Source organism: Schistocerca piceifrons, chromosome 5, assembly GCF_021461385.2.
Source record: "Schistocerca piceifrons isolate TAMUIC-IGC-003096 chromosome 5, iqSchPice1.1, whole genome shotgun sequence".
NCBI classification, from domain to species: Eukaryota; Metazoa; Arthropoda; class Insecta; order Orthoptera; family Acrididae; genus Schistocerca; species Schistocerca piceifrons.
The window spans coordinates 419847303-419875266 of NC_060142.1; positions in this window are offsets into that span (position 1 = coordinate 419847303).

The window sequence follows — 27964 nt, forward strand, 5'->3', positions numbered from 1 at the left end:
CTGCTCTGATGCACCCAATACTGCACAACTGCGTTTTCCAAACTGTCCCATACGAACGCCTCAAGTATGTCCCTTGAATAAGAGAAAGGGTCATGATAAGGGAGAAATTTAATCAATTTAAATTTAACGTATTGTCTGTGCCGTCACCTTCTTACTCCCCACACATGCCTAGCAAGGAATAAATCAGATTAGTCCTGGTTACTCGTTATGCACAGTAATAACAATAAGAAAATAAGATTAATCACGGTTATTCGTTACCCTCAAAAAAATGGTTCAAATGGCTCTCAACACTAGGCGACTTAACTTCTGAGGTCATCAGTCGCCTAGAACTTCGAACTAATTAAACCTAACTAACCTAAGGACATAACACACATCCATGCCCGAAGCAGGATTCGAACCTGCGACCGTAGCGGTCGCTCGGTTCCAGACTGTAGCGCCTAGAACCGCACGGCCACTCCGGCCTACGTTACGCTCAGTAATAACAATAACAATCACTTTAGTTACCGGACCAGTTCAGTTACATGATCCAAATAGGTGTTAGTAGTATGCTGGGATATGAATGCGACGTAGACTAACATCAATGCATTCCCACATGGTAATAGAGGGCCTAGGAATGACAGATAACCACCATAAAAAAGGCGAGTACCCTCCCTCAATTCGAAGTTATTCTTCTACGTAGCAGCCGTCCAAATTTAAACATTTGTTGCATCGCTGCATAAGCTTTCATACACCTGTTGCATTCTCAGTGGTTAGCAAGTTGTCGAAGTAATCATTTACGTCCTCTTGAGGTTCGTTGTCACTTTCACAGAATTCCCACCCAAAAAATCCTTCAGTTTGAGAAAAACATGGTAATCCCTTTCTCTTGCATTGTCAGCATTGTTGCCCTTTTTTTCAGTTATGTATTTTCCTCAAAAAAAAAAAAATTCTTGATTCCACGCCTCTCCTTCCTGTCTGATCCTGTTTTTTTTTTTTTATCCTAAGACCATGAATATTAGAATAAAGTGTCCTTATATTGGGTAGCTTTTCATTTTGTCTCGTACCGCTAACACCATTAAGAATTAAACACCACTTTTACACTTACATTAAAATATGGGATTCTAAGATTATGTTTATTCGGCTTTTAGATTGTTAAATGCAAAATCTTTCTTTTGTGATTTAGTTTTAGAAAATCCCAAAAACGGTTCCCAATATGTGGGTGACTCCTGTTATGGAATAGCACTTTGTTATAATTTTCAGTTAGCAATATAACAATAACATCAATATTACTAGAAAACGTTTAAAACAACTTCCATAAACAAATCTGTCATCTGAAAGCCACCCTGCACAATACACCCATCCAACATCAGCTTCATATTCGCTTTCCCCAGTCATCATACTCTGAGAGAGAATGAAATTCTAAGTCTTCAGAAGAAGGTGAAGCCAGAAGATTGAGAGATTTTCTTCCTTTTTTCCTCAATTGTTTAGACGGGCTAGTTGACCTACCCTGTGCATAGGAACCCTTCTTCGTAATATTCTGGGATCCTTTAGTCTGTGTAGGCCTTGCAGTTTTTTGATTAGCAGCTCTGACGATCTTCCTCATTTGACTACTTGCCAGTTGTTACGTGGCGATGAAGTCATGAGCTTCGCAGAATCTGCTCGGCAGTAGCATTAGAAATAGATGACAAAGGACTCAGGTTTGCATATAGCACCAACCAACTTGGAAAATTAATTTGTTACCTCGAAGGGGTTTCGTTTTGTTCAGAACAACCCGACAAATCGTCGATAGTGGCATGAGAATTGGATGGCGGGAAACACACGTCTACAGCACTCGCAGTATCCTTTGTTGAAGCTGTAGGCCTGTCATCAGTTGTTTGAAGTCTGTTGACAGGCGACTGTTGATCTTTGTGCTCTGTAAATGGTTCATTCCCAGAATGTACAGCAAAGTCACGGCTTGTGAACACATTTCGGTTCAGCCGATAGACTCCACTTTTTCTAAAACCGTTAACTTCCGTTTCAACAGTTGAAGCGCGAAGATGTGCATTGTCGAATAATTTTTCCACCTGAGGTAAATTATTTTTTAAGCACGACTCAATTTCCTTACAGTAGGAATCTTGAGCGGTTTCATAAATTTCAGGTCTAGGGGTTGCATGTTATGAAAGCCGTAGGGTGTAATGCATGCAATTTAAACCCCTTTTTCCCTTCCTAGCTCAGTGGCATCCATATTTCTAGTTTGGCAATAATGTCCATCAAGTATGAGGACGACAGAGTCTGATTTTGTTGGTCTTACCACTGCGATAAAATTTCTGAATTACTGTGTGAAAATGCCTTCCTGTATCAACCACCCTGAAATTTGACAGGCATGGACTGACCCTGGTGGAGTTCCATCTATGAACTCTACTTGCATGTTTTTGCGTGGAAGTACAATTAAACGTGGAACATAGAGTCTACAAACATTTATACAGGCTACAACAGTAATGAGCCAGCCACGCTCTACAGATTTCAATGACGCCACTGATCATTTTCCTTTTAAGGCAATCACTTATGTGTTTTTGTGTTGCACAACGCAGATCCCTGTATCATGGCAGCTACATATCCGGTTAGGATTGAAATTAATTTTCTGCATTTTCGGTTCCAATATACTGAAAAACATATTCACATTCTCCTCAGAAAAGGATTTCACAGGAGCCATCAAAATTCCCAGTGGGATTCTAACAGATAGTGTTGATGACTGGCGTTTTAGAAATCCCTGCAACCACTTTTTACCGGCAGATTCGATTTCTTCACTGAACTTTTTTGAGATATTATTCGCCACAGCTAAGCGGTAAACCAATCATCTTGAATCCGTTCTGATTAGCCCAAAAAATAGATTCTCCGTTAACAGGCAATGTCGTACCAAGTCAGATTCAAGATCCGGTGGAAATGTAGGCTTTCTTCCTAACTTTGTAGTAGTATCTTCATTGTCAGATTTTCGCCTTTGCTTCACATACCTTTGTAACGTTGTTTGTGATACACAGAAATGTCTAGCTACTCTTAAGTAGCAAAAAATGGCTCTGAGCACTATGCGAGTTAACTTCTGAGGTCATCAGTCACCTAAAACTTAGAACTAATTAAACTTAACTAACCTAAGGACATCACACACATCCATGCACGAGGCAGGATTCGAACCTGCGATCGTAGCGGTCGCTCGGCTCCAGACTAGCGCCTAGAACCGCACGGCAACTCCGGCAGACTATTAAGTAGCCCATTTATTTCATTAAAACGGCTTTAACAGCTTCGTTAGTTTGGTATTTGTCCCAAGCCTTTCTTTTCTTTGGTGAAGCCACCTGAAAACAAAAAAAAGGTACATAATATGATGTAATATGTCTTCCTAACTTCAAAAATATTATAAAGAACGTATTCGACCATAAAAATGAAATTACAAATAAGCTCCTCCAAATATGGGGTACCCCATGTTGCATATCGCTGACTGCCACATATTAAATTCCCTGCCATCTTCACTTTCTTTCATACCCACATGCTATACGGTTGCACGAAAGTGAATAAATATTCAAAGAACATATACTTACCTTTAAAACGAAATAAATAAAGCACTCTGTGAAGTCAAAATCCCCAGCTTCCAACAACGATGCAGCCTGATTTCCGCAATACTGCAAAACTTTTTAGATGGTGGATACAAACAAACGCATGCAGCCACAACGAACTACAGCTCAGCATCTGCTTCCGGTAATAAGAGGGCGTAGTGGTGCATATAGAACAAGTGCTGATACTTGCCAGTAGATGTCAGATGTCAACTGTAATAATAACCAGGTATCCCATGTTAGGCGGAACCACCAGATTGCGAGCCTTTACGCTACGTCATCTAAGCATATTGTTTCGTACTACTTCGTGAACTACATTCCACTAAATCTTGTTGCCACTAGTTTATTAATACCACCTGTCCTGCTCACTACTTCATGTCTAATACGTTTTTTTAGGACATTACGTCATCAGTATGATAGAAACCTCTTCCACATTTAATTACCAAACTCTGGAACCATTTTATTATCATCGTCATGTTAGGATTAATTATGTCTTTCACCCCCCCCCCTCCCCCCATGAACCATGGACCTTGCCATTGGTGGGGAGGCTTGCGTGCCTCAGCGATACAGAAAGCCGTACCGTAGGTGCAACTACAACGGAGGGGTATCTGTTGAGAGGCCAAACAAACGTGTGGTTCCTGAAGAGGGGCAGCAGCCTTTTTAGTTGTCTCAAGGGCAACAGTCTGGATGATTGACTGACCTGGCTTTTGTAACACTAACCAAAACGGCCTTGCTGTGCTGGTACTGCGAACGGCTGAAAGCAAGGGGAAACTACGGCCGTAATTTTTCCCGAGGGCATGCAGGTTTACTGTATGTTTAAATGATGATGGCGTCCTCTTGGGTAAAATATTCCGGAGGTAAAATAGCCCCCATTCAGATCTCCAGGCGGGGACTATTCAAGAGGACATCGTTATCAGAAGAGAGAGAACTGGCGTTCTACGTATCGGAGCATGGAATGTCAGATCCCTTAATCGGGCATGTAGGGTAGAAAATTTAAAAAGGGAAATGGCTAGGTTAAAGTTAGATATAGTGGGAATTAGTGAATTCGGTGCAAGGAGGTTCAAATGGTTCAAATGGCTCTGAGCACTACGGGACTCAACATCTTAGGTCATAAGTCCCCTAGAACTTAGAACTACTTAAACCTAACTAACCTAAGGACATCACACACACCCATGCGCGAGGCAGAATTCGAACCCGCGACAGTAGCAGTCCCGCGGTTCCGGACTGCAGCGCCAGAAGCGCACGGTCACCGCGGCCGGCGGTGGAAGGAGGAACAAGACTTCTGGTCAGGTGACTACAGGGTTATAAACACAAAATCAAATACGGGTAATGCAGGAGTAGGTTTAATAATGAATAGGAATGCGGGTAAGCTACTATAAACAGCATAGTGAACGCATTATTGTGGCCAAGATAGATACGAAGCCCACGCCTACTACAGTAGTACAGGTTTATATGCCAACTAGCTCTGCAGATGACGAAGAAATGTATAATGAAATAAAAGAAATTATTCAGATTGTGAAGGGAGACGAAAATTTAATAGTCATGGGTGACTGGAATTCGACAGTAGGAAAAGGGAGAGAAGGAAACGTAGTAGGTGAATATGGATTGGGGCTAAGAAATGAAACAGGAACCCGCCTGGTAGAATTCCGCACAGAGCACAACTTAACCATAGCTAACACTTGGTTCAAGAATCATAAAAGAAGGTTGTATACATGGAAGAAGCCTGGAGATACTAACAGATTTCAGATAGATTATATAATGGTAAGACAGAGATTTAGGAACCAGGTTTTTAATTGTAAGACATTTCCAGGGGCAGATGTGGATTCTGACCACAATCTATTGGTTATGACCTGTAGATTAAAACTGAAGAAACTGCAAAAAGATGGGAATTTAAGGAGATGGGACCTGGATAAAATGACTAAACCAGAGGTTGTATAGAGTTTCAGGGAGAGCATAAGGGAACAATTGACAGGAATGGCGGAAAGAAATACAGTAGAAGAAGAATGGGTAGCTTTGAGGGATGAAGTAGTGAAGGCAGCAGAGGATCAAGTAGGTAAAAAGACGAGGGCTGGTAGAAATCCTTGGGTAACAGAAGATATATTGAATTTAATTGATGAAAAGAGAAAATATAAAAATGCAGTAAATGAAGCAGGCAAAAAGGAATACAAACGTTTCAAAAATGAGATCGACAGGAAGTGCAAAATGGCTAAGCAGGGATGGCTAGAGGACAAATGTAAGGATGTAGAGGCTTATCTCACTAGGGGTAAGATAGATACAGCCTACAGGAAAATTAAAGAGACCTTCAGAGAAAAGAGAAACACTTGTACGAATATCAAAAGCTCAGATGGAAACCCAGTTCTAAGCAAAGAAGGGAAAGCAGAAAGGTGGAAGGAGTATATAGAGGGTCTATACAAGGGCGATGTACTTGAGGACAATATTATGGATGTGGAAGAGGATGTAGATGAAGATGAAATGGGAGATATAATACTGCGTGAAAGTTTGCCAGAGCACTGAAAGACCTGAGTCGAAACAAGGCCCCCGAAGTAGACAACATTCCATTAGAACTACTGACAGCCTTGGGAGAGCCAGTGCTGACAAAACTCTACCATCTGGTGTGCAAGATGTATCAAACAGGCGAAATACCCTCAGACGTCAAGAAGAATATAATAATTCCAATCCCAAAGAAAGCAGGTGTTGACAAATGTGAAAATTACCGAACTACCAGTTTAATAAGTCACAGCTGCAAAATACTAACGCGAATTCTTTACAGACGAATGGAAAATCTAGTAGGAGCCTGTTGTGGACTGGCAAGACAGCCAATCCACAGTGACGGGTAACCGAAAGGCGCGCGCTTAAACTCACGCAGACTGGCGTGAGGTCTGAAACAGGATATGTAATGAACGCTATAAAGAAAAGTACGTAGCTGCTGGAATACTTAAATTTAATCCACAATTGGTGAACATTGGTCTTGTTATTGTACATGCTTCATTAGATACATAGCAAAGGATAAATGGCGCCTTGCTAGGTCGTAGCAATTGACTTAGCTGAAGGCTATGCTAACTATCGTCTCGGCAAATGAGAGCGTAATTGTCAGTGAACCTTTCCTAGCAAAGTCGGCTGTACAACTGGGGCGAGTGCTAGTAAGTCTCTCTAGACCTGCCGTGTGGCGGCGCTCGGTCTGCAATTACTGACAGTGGCGACACGCGGGTCCGTCGTATACTAGCGGACCGCGGCCGATTTAAAAGGCTACCACCTAGCAAGTGTGGTGTCTGGCGGTGACACCACAGAGCCGACTACGGGGAAGATCAGTTTGGATTCCGTAGAAATGTTGGAACACGTGAGGAAATACTGACCCTACGGCTTATCTTAGAAGCTAGATTAAGGAAAGGCAAACCTACGTTTGTAGCATCTGTAGACTTAGAGAAAGCTTTTGACAATGTTGACTGGAATACGTTCTTTCAAATTCTGAAGGTGGCAGGGGTAAAATACAGGGAGCGAAAGGCTATTTACAATTTGTACAGAAGCCAGATGGCAGTTATAAGAGTCGAGTGACATGAAAGGGAGGCAGTCGTTGGGAAGGGAGTGAGACAGGTTTGTAGTCTCTCCACGACGTTATTCAATAAAGAAAAATTCGGAGTAGGTATTAAAATCCATGGAGAAGAAATAAAAACTTTGAGGTTCGCCGACGACATTGTAATTCTGTCAGAGACAGCAAAGGACTTGGAAGAGCAGTTGAATGGAATGGATAGTGTCTTGAAAGGAGGGTATAAGATGAACATCAACAAAAGCAAAACGAGGATAATGGAATGTAGTCGAATTAAGTCGGGTGATGCTGAGGGAATTAGATTAGGAAATGAGACACTTAAAGTAGTAAAGGAGTTTTGCTATTTGGGGAGCAAAATAACTGATGATGGTCGAAGTAGAGAGGATATAAAATGTAGACTGGCAATGGCAAGGAAAGCGTTTCTGAAGAAGAGAAATTTGTTAACATCGAGTATAGATTTAAGTGTCAGGAAGTCATTTCTGAAAGTATTTGTATGGAGTGTAGCCAATGTATGGAAGCGAAACTTGGACGATAAATAGTTTGGACAAGAAGAGAATAGAAGTTTTTGAAATGTGGTGCTACAGAAGAATGCTGAAGATTAGACGGGTAGATCACATAACTAATGAGGAAGTGTTGAATAGGGTTGGGGAGAAGAGGAGTTTGTGGCACAACTTGACTAGAAGAAGGGATCGGTTGGTAGGACATGTGTTGAGGCATCAAGGGATCACTAATTTAGTATTGGAGGGCAGTGTGGAGGGTAAAAATCGTAGTGGGAGACCAAGAGATGAATACACTAAGCAGATTCAGAAGGATGTAGGTTGCAGTAGGTACTGGGAGATGAAGAAGCTTGCACAGGATAGAGTAGCATGGAGAGCTGCATCAAACCAGTCTCAGGACTGAAGACCACGACAACAACAACATGTCTTTCACCTTCCAGGTAACTACATCTACATCTACATCTACATCTACATCTACATTATACTCCGCAAGCCACCCAACGGTGTGTGGCGGAGGGCACTTTACGTGCCACTGTCATTACCTCCCTTTCCTGTTCCAGTCGCGTATGGTTCGCGGGAAGAACGACTGTCTGAAAGCCTCCGTGCGCGCTCTAATCTCTCTAATTTTACATTCGTGATCTCCACGGGAGGTATAAGTAGGGGGAAGCAATATATTCGATACCTCATCCAGAAACGCACCCTCTCGAAACCTGGCGAGCAAGCTACACCGCGATGCAGAGCGCCTCTCTTGCAGAGTCTGCCACTCGAGTTTATTAAACATCTCCGTAACGCTATCACGGTTACCAAATAACCCTGTGACGAAACCCGCCGCTCTTCTTTGGATCTTCTCTATCTCCTCCGTCAAACCGATCTGGTACGGATCCCACACTGATGAGCAATACTCAAGTACAGGTCGAACGAGTGTTTTGTAAGCCACCTCCTTTGTTGATGGACTACATTTTCTAAGCACTCTCCCAATGAATCTCAACCTGGTACCCGCCTTACCAAGAATTAATTTTATATGATCATTCCACTTCAAATCGTTCCGCACGCATACTCCCAAATATTTTACAGAAGTAGCTGGTACCAATGTTTGTTCCGCTATCATATAATCATACCATAAAGGATCCTTCTTTCTATGTATTCGCAATACATTACATTTGTCTATGTTAAGGGACAGTTGCCACTCCCTGCACCAAGTGCCTATCCGCTGCAGATCTTCCTGCATTTCGCTACAATTTTCTAATGCTGCAACTTCTCTGTATACTACAGCATCATCCGCGAAAAGCCGCATGGAACTTCCGACACTATCTACTAGGTCATTTATATATATTGTGAAAAGCAATGGTCCCATAACACTCCCCTGTGGCACGCCAGAGGTTACTTTAACGTCTGTAGACGTCTCTCCATTGATAACAACATTACTGACCACACTTACTAAATGTTACATGTATGCTTGACACAACCGCATAGAAAAATTTTGTCTTTAATTTAGGTTTAGGAGAGATAGTTAATTTTAATTGATTATTACTCTTGATGAATATTTCTGAAATGTGTGAACAGTAACTTATTTCCAGTATTAAAGTACTGTAGTTACAGCTTTTGTACAGTTTAAGAAACAATGTGCGCTACAGCATTATTGGGCAGATCAAATTTAGTATATAAAAGAACCTACATCCGGAATCAGACTCTCAAACTCTTGACAGAAACCTCTACGTCCTGCCATAGCTGCACTGCATAGCAACAGAATATTGACTGAAGATACATGTCACACCTATGGCACCAGTGCACCCCTACTGCCTTTCTTTTACATCCATATTATACCGAAAATATGCCGGGGAAGAAATTTTGTTACAGACATTTTTAGCTGCTAGTATGCAAGGAATCCTGCTGTGATGTCCGAGTGCACCAATTTTGGTTCACCCTTATTAGAAAATCTGAAGAAGTATGTTTCCTCTAATATGTCCGCGAAAACATTTTATACTCTGGGTGTATCACAATTAATGTTAAAATAGAATGAACAGTGAAACTGACTGAAACATATACGTTAACTACATATTAATTCTACGAAATGAACTCAGATTGGATAACAAACCGAAAATTACGTTAGCGATCTCCCAATCTGAGGTTAAGGAAGTCGGACACAAAAATATTTGGTGTATGAGACCACTGTGTTAGAGAATGGAAACGTAGTTTATCGCGGCGACGTTCCTTCCCGGATTTCTTACCGCTTCAGAATTGTTTGTTTACTCCACCTTTCAACGACTTCCTCTGTCGTCATTGTCTGGGATTATCTGTCGTTGTAACATGCCCTGTAGTTGTTTCGTTTTTGATTCGCCGAATAATATTACGGAGACGTAACTAAGTATCTGAACTTCCATATACTTTCAGAGATTACGTTGATCTCTATGATCGATCCCGTTAAATGGTGGATAGCTCAGCTTCTTTCTCTGAGACTTTCCGCTCCCCTTTCCATGAGGCACTAAGGGTACATCCGTTGCCCCAGTTTACGTTGTTATTGCACGTTTTGACTTGAATGGCTTCTTTAAAGACAACATCTCAATAGGCAGATGCGTGGGATAAGATTTTTCGTTTGGTTATACCTAATAGTATGTTTGTCAGGCTGACAGCAGATATGTAACAATCGCTATACCGAGCGAGGCGGCGCAGTGGTTAGCACACTGAACTCGCATTCGGGAGGACGGCGGTTCAATCCCGCGTCCTGCCATCCTCATTTAGGTTTTCCGCGATTGCCCTAAATCGCTCCAGGCAAATACCGGGATGGTTCCTTTCAAAGGGTATGGCCGACTTCTTCCCCGTCCTTCCCTAATCCGATGAAACCGAAGACTTCGCACTTTGGTCTCTTCTCCCAAACAACCCAATCCCAACAATCCCTATATTCAGTGAACCTTTCCGAAATCGTATTTATAGATTGAATAATGTAGCTGCTATCGCATTCTTAAGAAATTTTATTAATTTCAGAAACACTGAGACTATGGATTTATCCTTCGTAGAGGACAATAATCATGAATAATTTTGAAAGAAATATCCGACGTTTGCTCTACACAATCATTATTTGAGCTTTATTGCTATTCTCTGGTGCAAGTTGAACTCAGAATTAATAAAACGTACAGATTACACTATGCTTTTGCTTTTGCTTGAGGCCCTAGTCCCGCGGCAATGCGGGGTCGGCCGTGTTACTATTGAGTTAGCAGTGTGATATTTTTCACATTTATGGGGTAGTTTTTTTTAAATTCGCAGCATCCTATTGGTTGGTGAAATCGATGGAATACAGCTTAAACAAAAGATCACTAGTAAAAAACACATCCCGCCACTCAACGCCCGACGCCGCCGCCGCCGCCGCCGCTGCCGCCCCAGCATTGCTCTGGCGTCCATGCGCCGTCCTCACTCAGGCTAGCTGGTTAGGGCTGCAGCAACCAGGCTCTTGCAGTGGCCTGATTCCACAGCGTGTCCTCCTCTGCCATCACATCCTCGCCGGTCACGTGAAGTACAGCACACACCCCTGTCCACATCGCCACAGAACTCCAAGGCGCACTCACACCGATCCCATATGCGAAACTCCTCTAGGCAGCACGTGTGTTAACCATTGCTGACACTATACCTGTGGATACTGATGTCACAGATAGCGCTGTAGAAATCTGTTCCAGAATAATATAGGCTGCTGTATCCCTAGTGATCCTAACGGGACATATGAGCTGCGCCCAGCCATGCTTACCTGCCCCAGCGTGACTGACGCATCGCTGCGAAACGTCCGCTTCGCGTTTCATCATCTAAAAGGTTCTCAATGTTATGCTGAAGTAAGAGCCAAGTCGATCTCTCGGAAATTGTATAGTGTCCCAGAAATAGTTAACGGTCGCTTTTGTAGGAGCTTTTATGATGTCTCAGCTTGTCCGCACGGAAATTCTTGTCCTAACAGAACCTGTTTACGAAAGTAGCGCGGAATAACGCCGAATGCATTCCTCCAGAGTGTCCTAACGTGGCACCCCATCCATCACGTTTTACCCTTCCTGTTTTCAAAATACACAAACGTTCTCACTCCTATGTAGAGACTCCTATATCCGAGCACAAAGGATGTCTTGTGAATGAATGGGAGTTTATGATTGGCTCTTATCGAATTTACCCGTCGAATATACAGTGAAATGCGGGGAAATTAAGGAAGTACTTACATATCTTCTGGTTGGTGCAGAGCAATTTGTACATGGGAACAAGTATGTGGCACCAAGAGGAATCCGAGAAAAAGTCGACGTGGAAGCGAAGGGAATCAGGGAAGCATTCAATTTTTTTTTTTTTTTCGTCGAGGCAGAATTATACTGTATGTCTATTGAGGTAACAGTGATACACCCGAGTTGACTACTGTATTTGACGCTTTTCAAGAAGACAGAGAACCATCCGCCTCTAAACTTACATGCATCTGCGTTAAAGGGTGACAGAGGGTGGATGGTGTGATCGATTGGATGGAGCTGTAATGAGGTACGATTTAATGGTAGACCGATGGTGCATTCTAGACAGGGAGAAGTTACTGTAGGTCAATTTTTCCACTGTTCTGTCAGGATGCGTCAGTCGCGTAACATGGCCTGCGTTCAACCCATATACAGTGTGTTCTGTATGTGATTTAAAGCACTGTCTACTTGCGATCGTTAATGGTAAACCTGTCGGTAATCAGAGGACTTCCATCTCATATGTAAGGAAACGTGACATTCCTGTAAACGAACTATGATTTATGAGATATACTCCATCTCCTGTCGTATCTTGATGTAAAATCGAGACTTCAGCTTCATAACTAAGTTAGTGATAGGTGCTTGTGAGGCACTGCAATCAGTCATCGCCTATAACTCAGTGGATATATCACAGAACCTCTGACGTGGTATCGAGACAGAATACATTACAAATACCAGAGAAATATCTAGCGGCGTGAGTGAGTTGCAAATACCAGTTTCATACCACGTTCCTTAGCCGAATCAATTTCAAAATTCAGCGATTTTATGGCGAGATTGCATCATGGGCTACATGTAACCGGACTGCTGGTCTGATAATATTCACTCCTACGATCTCCATCTCGGTATTTGTCTGGAAAAACCAACTGATTCGGAGGTAATGCCAAACCTCGATTTACAAAGCCAGTATAGGATTTAACATGGATACTTGTGTGCACCTGTAGCACCAAGACTGATTGTCATGGTAATATGGTTGTTATATCATGTGACGGTTTGTAAGACGATTATGCTTCTCTTTCTAAGACACAGTAGTACCACTCGCAAGAAAAACTTGTGAGACATGTCCACCAATGGCTGATTTTCTGTCAGTATTATTTCTTATCGCTGGCAATCAGTTACTGATGAAGACTTATACTTAGTAGTAAGGGATGTGTGACAGGTTTGCCTTGGTCATTGGGCTTATAAAGTATGTGTTTGTGTTCAGACAGGTGCAAAGGAAAATATTATTTGACGTGGAATACTGTGACAGCAAAGGGAAGAGGATGAGAGGTCATAAGAATGTTACCGATATTTTTATTTCCAGAGCCACAGCCGTCAGCAGGGTGTATTTCCGATACTTCGCTCATTATCGAATGTCGTTCAATTGAGACCGCGGTCGTATCATTTAACTGTAAGTACAATGATAAAACATATATGTGACCGGTTTTCTAGGATGATTCTGCCTATGCGTGCTTGACATGCAGCGCCAGTGATGGGAATGAGTCGAGTTTCCCTTTAAAGGCTGGAGCTGTCCAAATGGAAAGGCCAGTTGGAGTGTAAGAATGAAGCTGACTTAATCGTGTAGTCCTCTAGACAGCTGAATAGCGAACTAATACTGAATATGTGTTGGATAGCATTCGTGATCATGTGGAAATTTGAGAAGGTTCAATATGGATGTGTATTTGCACTGGCCTATTATTCCCACTCATGTAAATTGCTCAGTTGACTGCTTCTTCACATTTCGCGTCTTTATTTAGCTGAGGGAATATCGATTATGGTGTGTACATCTAGTAGGTGGAAGACACTTTGCTGGTTCTCTGGAAATCAGAAACACGTTATTTGGCTTTGCAAATTATAGGGATGATTTGGAATCTGTTACGCCACCGACATCGGTATTAGCGAGTGGAAATATCTGTTTACTCTATTTTTCTTTTGTCGAGTTTTTTCATGTAAAGGTCATCACAGATGGGTTAAGTTTCTAGTTACTCTATGGTTTACAGCACACTCCACCTAACTAAACTTCCAGGTTTCTATGTAAATAATTTCCAGTCTATATATTCGGAATTATATCGAGCTAGCGATACTGCTATTCAAGCGATATTGATATGTGTTTGATATCGAGAAGTACCACGAAAATGGTATGATATTCTAACAAACCATGCGAAATTAGATATGTTCTTGTAATCACAGAGTCTGGTGATGTGAGTAGAAAAGGGAACAAGCAAGCAGGTCCGGACCAGAAACAGTAGCGCATTTGTGCTGAGGGGCAAACGAGTCAGTCTTTGCACAACAGTTCTGAGAGTCACTTCGATCCACTGAGGGCGCTCTGATTACATGTTGGGAGTGAATGACCACCAGACCTCACGGGAAATATCTAGTGCCATGAGTGTACCTACAGCGCACGTGCTTATGCTGTCGGTCTTTGTGGTATGTGTATGAATGATGTAAAAGCGGTGATTTTGTATGGTGGAGGATATGAACTGTATATTTACAACATCCACATGGTATGCGGTGATATATTGCTGGGTTGGAGATCAGCTTCATGGTCTAATATTCAAGCTCCTGTCCTCAGTCGGATAGCAGTGTAATTGAGTCAGAGTCCTTCCATATTTGACGATTTGTAGGGCAGTTTGCAAGGTTTAATTGTGGGTGCAATATAGCTATCTGTATAAAATAGTTGTTTGCTGCTGACAGTCTCGTCTGCGGAAAGAAAAAAAAAAGGCAGATGGTGCTTCCACACCAGCGGCATCAGTAATTCGACGGCTAAATTCGATAAGAGCCAATCATAATCCCTCATTCATTCACAAGACATCCTTTGTGCTGGGATATAGGAGTCTCTAAATAGCGGTGAAAACGTTTGTTTATGTTGAAAGCAGGAAGGGTAAGACATGATGGGTGGGGTGTCACATTAGGACTCCCAGAAGGAATGCATTCAGCATTATTCCGCGCTATTTGAGTCAGCAGCTTCTGTTAGGACAAGGACTTCCATGCAGACTAGCTGAGACATCATAAAAGCGACCGTTAACTATTTCTGGGACACTACACAGTTTCCGAGAGGTCGACTTTGCTCTTATTTCACATAGCCATGTGACGTCAGTATAACATTGAGAATCTTTTAGATTGTGAGTCACCAAGCGGGCGTTTCACAGTGATGATGGGGCAGGTAAGCACAGCTGGATGCAGCTCATATGTCCTGTTACGATCGCTGGGGAGAAAGCAGCCTGTGCTATTCTGGAACAGATCTCTATAACACGATCTGAGACATCAGTATCCACAGGAACAGTGTCAGCAACGGCAAACAAATGGTCTGCCCAGAGGCGTTTCGCATATGGGATCGGTGTGAGTATGCCTTGGAGTTCTATGGTGAGGTGGACAGGGGTGTGTGCTGTACCTCACTTGATCAGTGAGGATGTGAAGGCAGAGGAGGAGATGCTACAGAATCGGGCCAGTGCGAGCAGCCTGGCTGCTGCAGCCCTAACCCACTAGCCTGAGGGATGGCAGCACATGGACACCAAAGCGATGTGCTGTGGCGGCAGCGGCGTCGGCTGTCGAGTGGCGGGATGTATTTTTTACTAGCAATCTTTTGTTTAAACTGTATTCCACTGATTTCCCTGACCAATAGGATGCTGCAAATTAAAGAAAACTACCCTATACAGAGGAAAAATATCGATTTAATTAATTTCCATAATTTTTTATATCAACGTGCTGTTAGTGGTACAATAGTTAAGTGGAGGATGTGCGTGAGTGGGTGACATGGAGGGGAACAGCAGGTTAAGTGCAGAACACTAGGTTACTTTGCATAATTTTTATGTGTACAATAATGAGAAAAAACAGTGTTTTGCATAACTGGCAGACAACTCGTCCAACAGTTTTAACTGCAGACACAGCTAACACAAGGAGCTGCAAATGAAAATGATGAATATGCTGCACAATAGTTTAAGGGGATGGATGATAAGGAAGAAAGCACCAGAAATGGTGTTCAAAAGCATGTGAAATTCGAAAAGTGTACCAAAAATGGGGGGGAGGACGTAACTAATTACTTAATTTCGTATCAAATGCCGTACAATAAGTTAAGGAAAAGGGGTTGACATGGAAAACCACTTAACAGAACAATAGGTTAAGTGCCAACAAAGTGCCAAACATTAGGTTAAGACACCCAGAGTACAGTGCTGAACATTAGGTTATGCAACATGTTTCTTCCATGTAATTGCTTCTTACAAGTCCTACATGTTTCCAAACAGCAGAGAATGATGAGCAAGAGAAATCTAACCCCCATAAGCTGATTTTTTATAAATAAACAATATACCCTTGAATTTTCTGTTATGAAACCCTTCCTCTCCTCTACCAGACCGCCATCTTGGATTATGTCACAGAAGGGATGACAGTGCCCTCTGGTAGCAGTACTGTGTAATAAGTCAGTTGGACCCTGGACCTTGGGGTGAACACATTTGATGACAGTAATGCCTCTTAATTGTTTAGATAAAGACTGAAAATACAGACTTACATCCATCCTGCTATTTCTTTTCCACCATTTTCTTAGGTTAGTGGAGGTAGTCCAGTTGACCTATCTACCCTCCAAATTCAAACTTACCGCCAGGGGGTTTGGCAGGGGGGCATGGCACTTATCCACCATTTTGTATAACGGTACTTGCGTCATCAGATGAGATCAATTGACGACGTCATCAACTCATGTCATGGCCGCCGTCTGTATAACATCATGCACTGTTGCCAAGTCTACAGTTCGCCATCTTGGATGATGCCATCGCCGCCATCTTGGATGCATCAGGCAACAATGGAGAGTAGGGTGACACCCCTGTTTCCCCCCTACTTACGAGTGGGCCTTCGGCTCCAAAAGCCTATATTAATGATATTTCGTTGAATGGTTCACACGCTGACACTTGTTCATGTGCCAGCATTGAAATCTGCAGCAATTTGCAGAATGGTTGCACTTCTGTCACAATGAACGATTATCTTCAGTCGTCATTGGACCCATTCTTGCAGGATCTTTTTCTGGCTGCAGCAATGATGGAGATTTGATGTTTCACCGGATTCTTGATATTCACAGTACACTCGTGAAATGGTCGTACGGGAAAATCGCCACTTTATCAATACCTCAGAGATGGTGTATCCCATCACTTGTGCGCTATCTATTATACCACGTTCAAACTACTTAAATCTTGATAAGCTGCCATTGTAGCAGTAGTAACTGATCTAACACTGAATCAGACACTTCTTTTCTTATACAAGCGTTGCGGACTGTAGCGTCGTATTCTGCCTGTTTACATATCTCTGTATTGGAATACACATGCCTATAACAGTTTCTTCGGCGCTTCAGTTTACATCTGGTCGTATAAACGAGTCATCGTGTGTGTGTGAATTCCTAATGGACCAAACTGCTGAGGTGATCAGTCCCTAGACTTACACACTACTTAAACCAACTTATGCTAAGAACAACATACACGTGCGTGCCCGAGGGAAGACTCGAACCTCCGGCAGGAGGGGCCGCGCAATCCGTGACAAGGCGCCTCAAACCGCGCGGGCACTCTGCTTGGCAACCAGTTATCGTGTTGTAGGATATGAGTATGTATTAAAGATACACAATAAGGATCACCTTGAAGCCAGTAAATAAAAATTGACAGTGTATAATGCCCATTTATCAGCCGGTACATTACTGTGACCTGTATTCTCTACGTCCATTTATCAGATGACGTTAATATTTGTCAAAACAACGACAGAAATCGTCACAAAGCGAATATCACTGTGTGAACTGCTTGATTTTTGGATTGCCAACGGTATTACCGGGAAGGAAAAACGGGATTATTTATTTGGCTAAGTGCTAAAGATACCCCTATAATACAGGCTTATACAATCCTTTCACAGAAAGAAACTGCATGAAGAACGCACGTCATTGCTGTCAAAAGTTCATTGCTGTTTGTTAATGTTTATTCTCTGTGCACTATGTCAGCCTTATTATTGTAAGGATTCCCTTACAAGGATTCAAGTCGGTCGATCAAAGAGTTGGTGGCAAGGGCCCATGTCATGACAAGGAGTCGATGGGACAGAATTAACCTAACATTCATTTTTTCTGACAGTTTTACAGTGATTCAGTGTCCTCCTCGGCGCAGCCTGGTGGCAGTTGCGTCGGTGTCACAGGAACGCGCTGAGTGGCGCTTTAGCGTCTGTCGTAGAATTGGAGATCGTAGCCCCTGGTGTTGCCCGCGGTCTAGTCTGTGGCCTCATGCACGGCGCAGTGCCAGTCGGCTCCCACAGTCTACGTATGTTACGTCCGCTGAAGCCTCAGCGCTCTCGTCTCGTTGAGTGTTCTTGTCCTTAGGTTTGCCCCCAGTAGGCGGAAACCTCAACAGCAACTCAGAGGATAGCCCAAGGGGAGGTTCCACATAGCCGGTAAGGCAGCACATGCATTGACAACGAGTGGCGGCAGCAGGTGCCCTAATCCCAACTCGAACAGCTTGCAGTCAGATAGATCAGATCTTCATCCATGGAAGATCTATTCGGCCCTCATCTTCAGTCAGCCACCATTGTATCTGGCGGGGATGGTAGCTCGTAGACTTGATGTGTCCCCCCCCCCCCCCCTCAAATACACACATTTGGATGCCTGCCGACTCGCAGAGGTAGACTCTAAACTGGTAGCAGCTGGCAACACTTCGTCGTGTGTTAATGGGCCATCCTGCAACTAACAGAGCTGGCCTTCCTTCAGTACCAGTGATGCAGGTGGAATGACCAGACTCTGAGCACTGAGTGAAAGTAGCGGTACAGTTTATAGTTGTAGATGACGTGATTCCCCCCATACTGGTTACCGAGGATGCTCCAGTTTCTCGAGCCCGTCAGCTTCTCAGTTGGACTGATGTTTAATTTCAGAGCTTCAGGGCGTTCTTTCGTGCAAGGCTTGCAGCCTGAAAAGCGTTCTTGTGTAGTCTTTTGGTGTACTTACGCCACGCTGTCCAGTTAACAGAATATCTTCACGTCTCCTCTGCAATGCTGAATCAGGTGTCCTGGTGCTCTCTGTCGCACAATCTATGACATTGTGCTCATTGCTTGTTTCTGTTCCAACGTCGTACAGAGCTTACACTTGTTATGCAACCATTACATACCGGGCAGGCCTGCTGCTGCTGGACGTCTTTGCAGACAGCTCAGAATATTATTCTTCACTCTAATACCATTTTGCCATCTCCTAATACGTACTTTGATGTGTACTCATATCATGTGATGAAGCGACTGGTTTATAAAATCAGATGTAGGCGCAGATGTAGGTTGTTTCGTCGATATCATGTCATCGTGCCCCACATTTTGTGACATGGAACTAATGTTTCAAGTAATGTAACGACTTTTTGTTCCTCGCACTCTGCCCTGCACTGTAACAACAGTACATTTTGTTGATTTTGAGTTCAACTTGAACTTGAGAACGGCAATGAAGCAGAAATTATGATTTTGTAAAGTAAATATATAAGGCGGCTATAATTTCGCACCTTACAAGCACTCATCCACATACTTTGCCGTGATCTACAACCACATCAGGTATTATTTGATAGGAAGTACATCGTATAAATGAATATTTAAAGGAGACTGACATTGTCACGTACACCTTGTAAATAATTGTTAACGCTTATTGCATGAAATGTAACGGAGTGTCTTTATTATCATACTAGTAGAGGTTGGAATGACAGTGGAAATGAAACGGCAGATGGGACTCGAGCCCTGGGTGGATGGCCCACACAGGTGTGTTGGTCCTGCTTAAACACAGGAAGTAGGAAGACAGACGTCGTAGTACCTAAGTGCTAGAGCACAACAGAGTCGCGACTGGCCGGTTTTGTAGCCGAACCGGAAGGATTATACTTCGGAAACTACGAAAATCTTGGACGCAGGTGAGAGGAACGAAGGAGTGGCTCCTCGGAAACCATTCAGGCTGTGTTATTTCCAAGGATTTTTACTCAGAAGCGTACCATTGTACGAGTATAGGTTTTTCCTCGCAAACTTTCCGCGCTGGGCGACAAAAGATTAAAGTATGGTTGGTCGGCGTTCGGAAAAATCTGTTGAGAGGGAAGATGATTCGTTTTCGGAATTACGATGGTGGGGAGCTGAGCCTTGCTGGGAGGCCAGCAGTGGAGAGAGGAGGTCTTTTGTTGTGAACGCCCGTGTGTGATGATCGCTCGATATCAGCTTTGTTGGGAAAGACGGACTTGGTGTATTTGCTCTCAGGAGAGTTTATAGTTAGAACAGTTAGGCACTGTACTGTTGCGAACCTATACGATTCTGGACTTCACCTCCGGGTTGGAAGTCGTCGTTGAGTATGCACCGCTCAGTAATTGAGACCACTTCCTCTGCCTATACTTACGTTGAGATGTTATCTGAACTCCGTCCTTGTGGCTGGGAGTTCGCCTTTCTCGTGTGTAGAACGCAGAGGGGACAAGACAGTATTAGAATATATTAGTCAGAGGACCGCCTTCTGCCGTCGTAGTGTTTGAAAGAGTTTTTATTTTTGTGGCTGGAGTTCTTCCATCGACGCAGACGAGTACGAGAACCAGCACGCCAACGCAACAGACGCAGTACATACGGTGATATCGAAAATTGCTACGGGTTATTAGAGGTATAAATCTAAACAGCTGTGATCACGTTAGTTTATTTCCACTGAGGTTCCACACCACCATAGATCGTCTTTGAACGTAGTGTCCTCTAGTGTTTGGTACGTAGATGATGTCAGTCATTTCGCGTTATTGATATTAGATCGCGCAGTCATAATAAGAGGCAGAGTTGGGCAATTGATGAGTAATTTTACTTAGGAAATGTAAACTTTGTAATATACAGGTTTTTTAAATCTACAATAAATATATAAGCAGGAACAACGTTTATCATTTAGTAGTATTTGTTGCCTTAATCATTCATTTATGTTTAGGTTGTAATTTATATGTTAAATTTGTTGGATGGTCGGAAAATGTATTGAATGCCTTGCCTGCGCAGGACTCTGACTATTTTACGTGTTTCAACTCAGAAGAGAGGAAGGAGTGTTGTAAGTTGATTATCTTGTGGTGACTGAGTTTCTCCATACCTGTACAAACTGAAACCTTCCTTTCGCTCGTCCTCTACGCCTCAATGGCGATGAGTGAAATTACATTCTCGGTTGTGGTCAGAAACCACGCAGTATAAAGCCGTTGTCACACGGGGCGAGGCAGCTAACGTTGATGTGGCGCTCTACGAGTTTTGTGACGTCACCTCCTGCTATTCCATGTAGAGACGTCATTTCGTTACGTGAAACACTAAATATTTCGGCAACTTGCCACGTAAAGTAGAACGAATAAGAAGCAAGAACGCTCTCTACGTCAAGAGCAGAAATTGCGGGACGCCATACTGTATGTTCCGTGTTCAGTTGAAGCCCACGTTAGGTGGGCGTTTTGCGTTATAGCTTACACCATATGAATATATGATGTTCCTAAGTGCCTCCAATCTGAATCTCTCGAGCACGCATCGTTATTGGCAGCAATTGTTTTAATAAGGTGACGGGAACGTAACATTGGTCGCTGATGCATTTCCGTTTTTAATTAATTTCGTGTTGTAAATCGGAAGTTATGAAAATAAGCTGTTTCAAGGCAATGGCACATTGAAGGTGCATCAAAAAGGTGTCGTTCTTGGTAAAAATTTGTTATAATTATATGTCAGTTAATAACATATCGACGATTTAAGTCTTCAGAAGGCTATGACCTAAAACACAAGACTGTTTAACGCAGAACTTCAGCATAGCATCGTTAGTAGGGAGGCCACTTCACAAAACACTGAACAGCAGGTTCGCGTTCCTCTGTACCCAGGTTTTTTTTTACCTTCGTGTTTTTTAAAAAGGTTGGGGAACTTTCTTACCAAATGACCAGAAATAATTTCTGTAATTTTTAATGTTATGTAAATATAAATTCACTCTCTGTCAGGAGTGAGTTTTTTCCATTTTGTGAACTTTCATAAGCTGATATCTTTACTGACTGCATATGTATCTTTCCTTTTTGTCTTATTACATTTTCACGACTACTGAAGCTTGAGAAGGCCTTAGAAAATGTTGTCCATCATTAAAGGAGGTGGCTTACAAAACACTCGTTCGACCTCGAGTTGTTCATCAGTGTGGGATCCGTACCAGGTCGGATTGACAGAGGAGATAGAGAAGATCCAAAGAAGAGCTGTCCGTTTCGTCACAGGGTTATTTAGTAAGAGTGGTAGCGTTACTGAGATGTTTAGCAAACTCAAGTGACAGACTCTGCAAGAGAGGCGCTCTGCATCGCGGTGTAGCTTGCTCGCCAGGTTTCGAGAGGGTGCGTTTCTGGATGAGGTATCGAATATATTGCTTCACCCTATTTATACCTCCCGAGAAGATCACGAATGTAAAATTAGAGAGATTCGAGCGCACACGGAGGCTTACCGGCAGTCGTTCTTCCCGCGAACCATACGCGACTGGAACAGGAAAGGGAGGTAATGAAAGTGGCACGTAAAGTGCCCTCTGCCACACACTGTTTGGTGGCTTGTGGAGTATAAATATAGATGTAGATGTAGTTATGAATGCTACAGACAGAACAATATGACTAACATCTGGATAAGGGAGGAAATGTGCATTTTTATAGAGCTAAGGTAGGAATTTTATGAGCGGCCCTTTTTGGTAAGCAAAGTGTATGGTTTGCGAGCCAAATAAGACGGACAACTGCCGATGGAGAGCGCTGAAAGCGCAGAATCACGCTGCCCAGCTCCTACCGCGCGTCGACAGTGCTGCGTCTTGTGACGCTGGATTTCCCGTCCGCGTCCACGTCAGTGTTTGCTGGCTCGTCCCGTGTGACGGAGACATAGCTTTTCAGCACACCTTCGTATAAAGGTAGGCTTATTACCTCCAGGCTGCAGGGAACCTCCTTCCCTGGCGTTTATAACAGCCACCGAAAGAAGAAAATAGGTGCGGTTCGAAAAGGATAAGTCGTAATTATAATACTGGTGAAGAACGATTGGGTAGATATCCTCAAGCTGGATGTTCAACCGCCTCGTGCAAGTCTTTCAAATGGTCGGCACTTCGGCGACTTGCCTGCATCTAACCTACCCTAGTAGCCCCACTGTGGAATGAAGGACAGGGTACAGGCAACTGGATTCGATACTGTAGGCAGGTGATTTGCCAGTAGCCCGACGTTAGGTCACAAAAACTGGCACAGCAAAAAATGCGTCAGAGCGTCTAATTTTGGTTTGCACAAGTGTATGCCTGCGTGAACTGGGTCTCGCATGACTTAGTGGAGTGTCAGTTTTGAGAGATACTGATCTAGGACATATGCGGCCCACGAGTTGTGGAGTGTCAGTTTTGAGAGACACTGATCTAGGACATATGCGGCCACACGTGGCCCGGCCGGCGTGTCGGATGCGGCGGGCGGCGCACAGAAGAGCCCAGGCGGCCGCCTCTCACGCCCACCGCCGGCAACACAACAACAACCTGTTCGCGAGGAGAGAAGAAAGGGCGGAGGGAAGCTTTTTTGTGGCGCTGCCGCGGTCGGGCCGGCCCGAGAAATTACGGCCCGGTATGCGTCTGGCGCAGGAGGCCAGGCCGCCGCAGCCGCCGCTAAACGAGAACCGCCGCGCCGGCTCGCACTGCTGCTGCCTTCACACCTGGCGGCCGGCGGCTGGCCGCGGCCTTCTCCCTGCTACGTCACCCGCGCGTCCGCCGCGCCGCTCCATTGTCTGCGCTGCCAGACTTCGGGGCGGCTCTTCCCGGCTCTCGTATCTTGTCAAAGGAAGGCCAATAAAGACTGCTTTACACGAGCGAATCTGCCTTTATATTTGTACTCTGCAAACCACTGTTAAGGTGCACCACAGAACCTTGCCGATCGAATCGTTTATAACCGCGTACACACCAGGGCAACGAACGATAGCCAATCGCTTCGTTGGCCGAGATTTGCTTAGTGTGTACAGGCAGGAAATCGGAGCAAACGAAGTGGTTGGCCTTGGTTGCGGTTAGGTCTGCCAGCGCTAATATCAAAGCGTTGGCAGTACGTGCCGTTTGGACTAGGGGTGCGAGAAAAGCGACGGATATTTTAGTTCTGAATAACTGGTATTTTTCGGTATCTGTTTCGTATCGGTTACAGCAGGTATTTTTTATTTTTTACTAATGCCCGTGTAAGAAACAGAAATACCAATTAGTCGTAGCAGCGGCACTATATTTTGTTTTGCTGTTAAAGATGTTGTTGTTGTGGTCTTCAGTCCAGAGACTGGTTTGGTGCAGCTCTCCATGCTACTCTATCCTGTGCAAGCTTCTTGATCTCCCAGTACCTACTGCAACCTACATCCTTCTGAATCTGTTTAGTGTATTCATCTCTTGGTCTCCCTCTACGATTTTTACCCTCTACTCTTCCCTCTAATACTAAATTGGTGATCCCTTGATGCCTCAGAACATGTCCTACCGCCGGCCAGGTTTCTCTGAGCACTATGGGACTTAACATCTGAGGTCATCAGTCCTCTAGAACTTAGGACTACTTAAACCTAACTAACCTAAGAAAGTCACACACATCCATGCCCGAGGCAGGATTCGAAGCTGCGACCGTAGCAGTCGTTCTGTTCCGGACTGAAGCGCCTAGAACCGCACGGCCACCGTGCCGGCCAGGTTGGCTGACCGGTTCTAGGCGCTACCGTCTGGAACCGCGAGACCGCTGCGGCCGCGGGTTAGAATCCTGCCTCGGGCATGGATGTGTGTGATGTCCTTAGGTTAGTTAGGTTTAAGTTGTTCTAAGTTTTAGGGGACTGATGACCTCAGAAATTAAGTCCCATAGTGCTCAGAGCCATTTGAACCATGTCCTACCAACCGATCCCTTTTTCTAGTCAAGTTGTGCCACAAATTTCTCTTCTCCCAATTCTATTCAGTACCTCCTCATTAGTTATGTGATCTACCCATCTAATCTTCAGCATTCTTCTGTAGCACCACATTTCAAAAACTTTTATTCTCTTCTTGTCAAACTATTTATCGTCCATGTTTCACTTCCGTACATGGCTACACTCAATACAAATACTTTCAGAAACGTCTTCCTGACCCTTAAATCTATACTCGATGTTAACAAATTTCTCTTCTTTAGAAACGCTTCCCTTGCCATTGCCAGTCTACATTTTATATCCTGTCTACTTCGACCATCATTAGTTATTTTGCTCCCCAAATAGCAAAACTCATCTACGACTTTAAGTGTCTCATTTCCTAATCTAATTCCCTCAGCATCGCCCGATTTAATTCGACCACATTCCATTATCCTCGTTTTGCTTTTGTTGATATTTATCTTTTATCCTCCTTTCAAGACACTGTCCATTCCGTTCAACTGCGCTTCCAAGTCCTTCGCTATCTCTGACAGAATTACAATGTCATCGGCAAACTTCAAAGTTTGTATTTCTTCTCAATGCATTTTAATCCCTACTCCGAATTTTTCTTTTGTTTCCTTTAGTGCTTGCTCAATATACAGATTGAATAACATCGGGGATAGGCTACAACCCTGTCTCAGTCCCTTCCCAACCATTGTTTCCCTTTCATACCCCTAGACTCATATAACTGTCATCTGGTTTTTGTACAAATTGTAAATAGCCTTTCGCTCCCCGTATTTGACCCCTGTCAGCTTCAGAATTTGAAACAGAGTATTCCAGTCAACATTGACAGAAGCTTTCTCTCAGTCTACAAATTCTAGAAACGTAGATTTGCCTTTCCTTAATCTATCTTCCAAGATAAGTCGTAGCGTCAGTATTGCCTTACGTCTTCCAACATTTCTACGGAATCCAAACTGATCTTCCCCGAGGTCGGCTTCTAACGTATATATATATATATATATATATATATATATATATATATATATATATATATATATTCCTTTGAGTGTTTTTTATTCCTAAAATCTGCATTGGTTTGATGTATTACTTTTTATAGAATGCATGAAAAGTGAACATTGCTGTTTTAATAACAATGCCAACAGAAACGGGCAACAAACACATGGCGAAGAATTTCTGCAGTATTTCTGAGACAATGATCTCCTTGTGGACGTGTGTCGTGGCTGTACGTGCAGTGCGCAAGACTTGCCCCCACTTCGTCCATCGCCGGACGTCAGTTGTATTGCAGAATGTGACAAACCTTAGCCTGGAAATACTTTGAAGAGCCAAAGAAACTGGTACACCTGGCAGTATCGTGTATGTCCCTCGCAAGCACGCGTAAGTACCTCAGCACGACGTGGCATGGACTAGATTAATGTCTGGAGTGGTGCATGAATCATGTAGGGCGGTCCATAAATCCATAAGAGTACGAGCGGGTGTAAATCTCTTCTGAACAGCACGTTGCAAGGCATCCTAGATATGCTCAATAATGTTCATACCCGGGGAATTTGATGGCCTGCAGAAGTGTTTAAACTCAGAAAAGTGTTTGTGGAGCCACTCTGTAGGAATTCTGGACGTGTGGGGTGTCACATTGTCCTGCCCAAGTTCGTCGGAATGCACAATGGACATGGTGATCAGACAGGATGCTTACGTACGTGTCATCTGTCAAAGTCGTATCTAGACATATCACGGGGCCATATCACTCGAACTGCAGACGCCTGACACCATTACAGAGCCTTCACCAGCTTGAAGAGTCCCCTGCTGACATGTAGGGTCCATGGATTCATGAGGTTGTCTCCACACACGTACCCGTCCATCCGCTCAATACAATTTGAAACGAGACGCGTCCGACCAGGCAACATGTTTCCAGTCATCAACATTCCAATGTCGGCCTTGACGGGCCCAGGCCAGGGGTAACGCTTTCCGTCGTGCAGTCATCAAGGGTACACGAGTGGGCCTTCGGCTCCGAAAGCTCATATCGATTATGTCTCGTTGAATGATTCGCACGCTGACACTTGTCCGGTATCACTGAAATCTGCAGCAATTTGCGGAAGGGTTGCACATATGTCACATTGAACGATTCTCGTCTTTGGTCCTGTTCTTGCAGGATCTTTTGCCGGCCGCAGCGATGTCGGAGATTTGATGTTTTACCAGATTCCTGATATTCAAGATACACTGTGAAATGGTCGTACGGAGAAGTCCCCGCTTCATCGCCACCCCGGAAATGCTGTGCCCCATCGCTCGTGTGCCGACTATGACACCACGTTGAAACTCACTTAAATCTTGATAACCTGCCATTGTAGAAGCAGTAACCGATCTAACAACTGCGTCAGACACTTTTTGTCTTATATAGGCGTTGCGAACTGCAGCGTTGTATTCTGCCTGGTTAAGTATCTCTGTATTTGAATACGCATGTCTGTACTAGTTTATTTGGCGCTGCAGTGGAGTTTTACGAAGTGGCATAGCAAAGAAGTACAATGCTTCATTTACTATAACAGGTTAAAGATTTGTCCGCCATTTGTATGAAACAATAAAAGAGGGACGGAGTTATGGCAACAGTAATAAATTAGAAACTGAACAACAATTCATTCACATCTCAAAATAACAATAGAAACTAGTTGATCTGATGCCTGTTTCTACATAATATGCCTGTACCTGCTTGTAGCTCTTGAAACGGGCAAATCAACACGAAAAGTAAATTTCTTCAACCTCAGTTTCGATCCTTCAGCACTGACTCTTCATAATGCTCAGATGGTGATGTGATCCCCTGTTACAAGACGACTTTTTCGTAGAATTTCCAAAAAAATACGATCGGTAAGTGAGTTTTTTGGTAGTATTCAACCACTTATCCGTTATCGAGAAAAGCTGCGAACAGTGGACGGACTAAGTTTTCTTTTATTTTCCTATTTAATGTAATATTTTGATTCGATTTATACTGAAACTGAGAGGGTCAAAATTTTTCAATCTTTGTTCGAATCCTACGTTTATTATACGAAATAACAGGAAAAAAATCCGAAAATTGGTTATTTCATAAACTGGTTATTTTGAGCGGCTTTAACAGTCAAGTTAAAGTGACTTGGAAACAAACCGATACAACCGAAAACTGATGGTTTCAGCGGTAAGCGCCTTCCCATGTTGGACCTCATGTCCTAATGTGGACGACGTGTCGAATGCTCGTTCACTAGTGCAGCAACGAGTTGTTGCGTCCCTAGAAATGGTGTGCATTTAAGTTTTTCAGGACATCCGCAGCCCGCACTTAGTACATTTTAATTACCGATTTCTCTCTTTAATTTATGA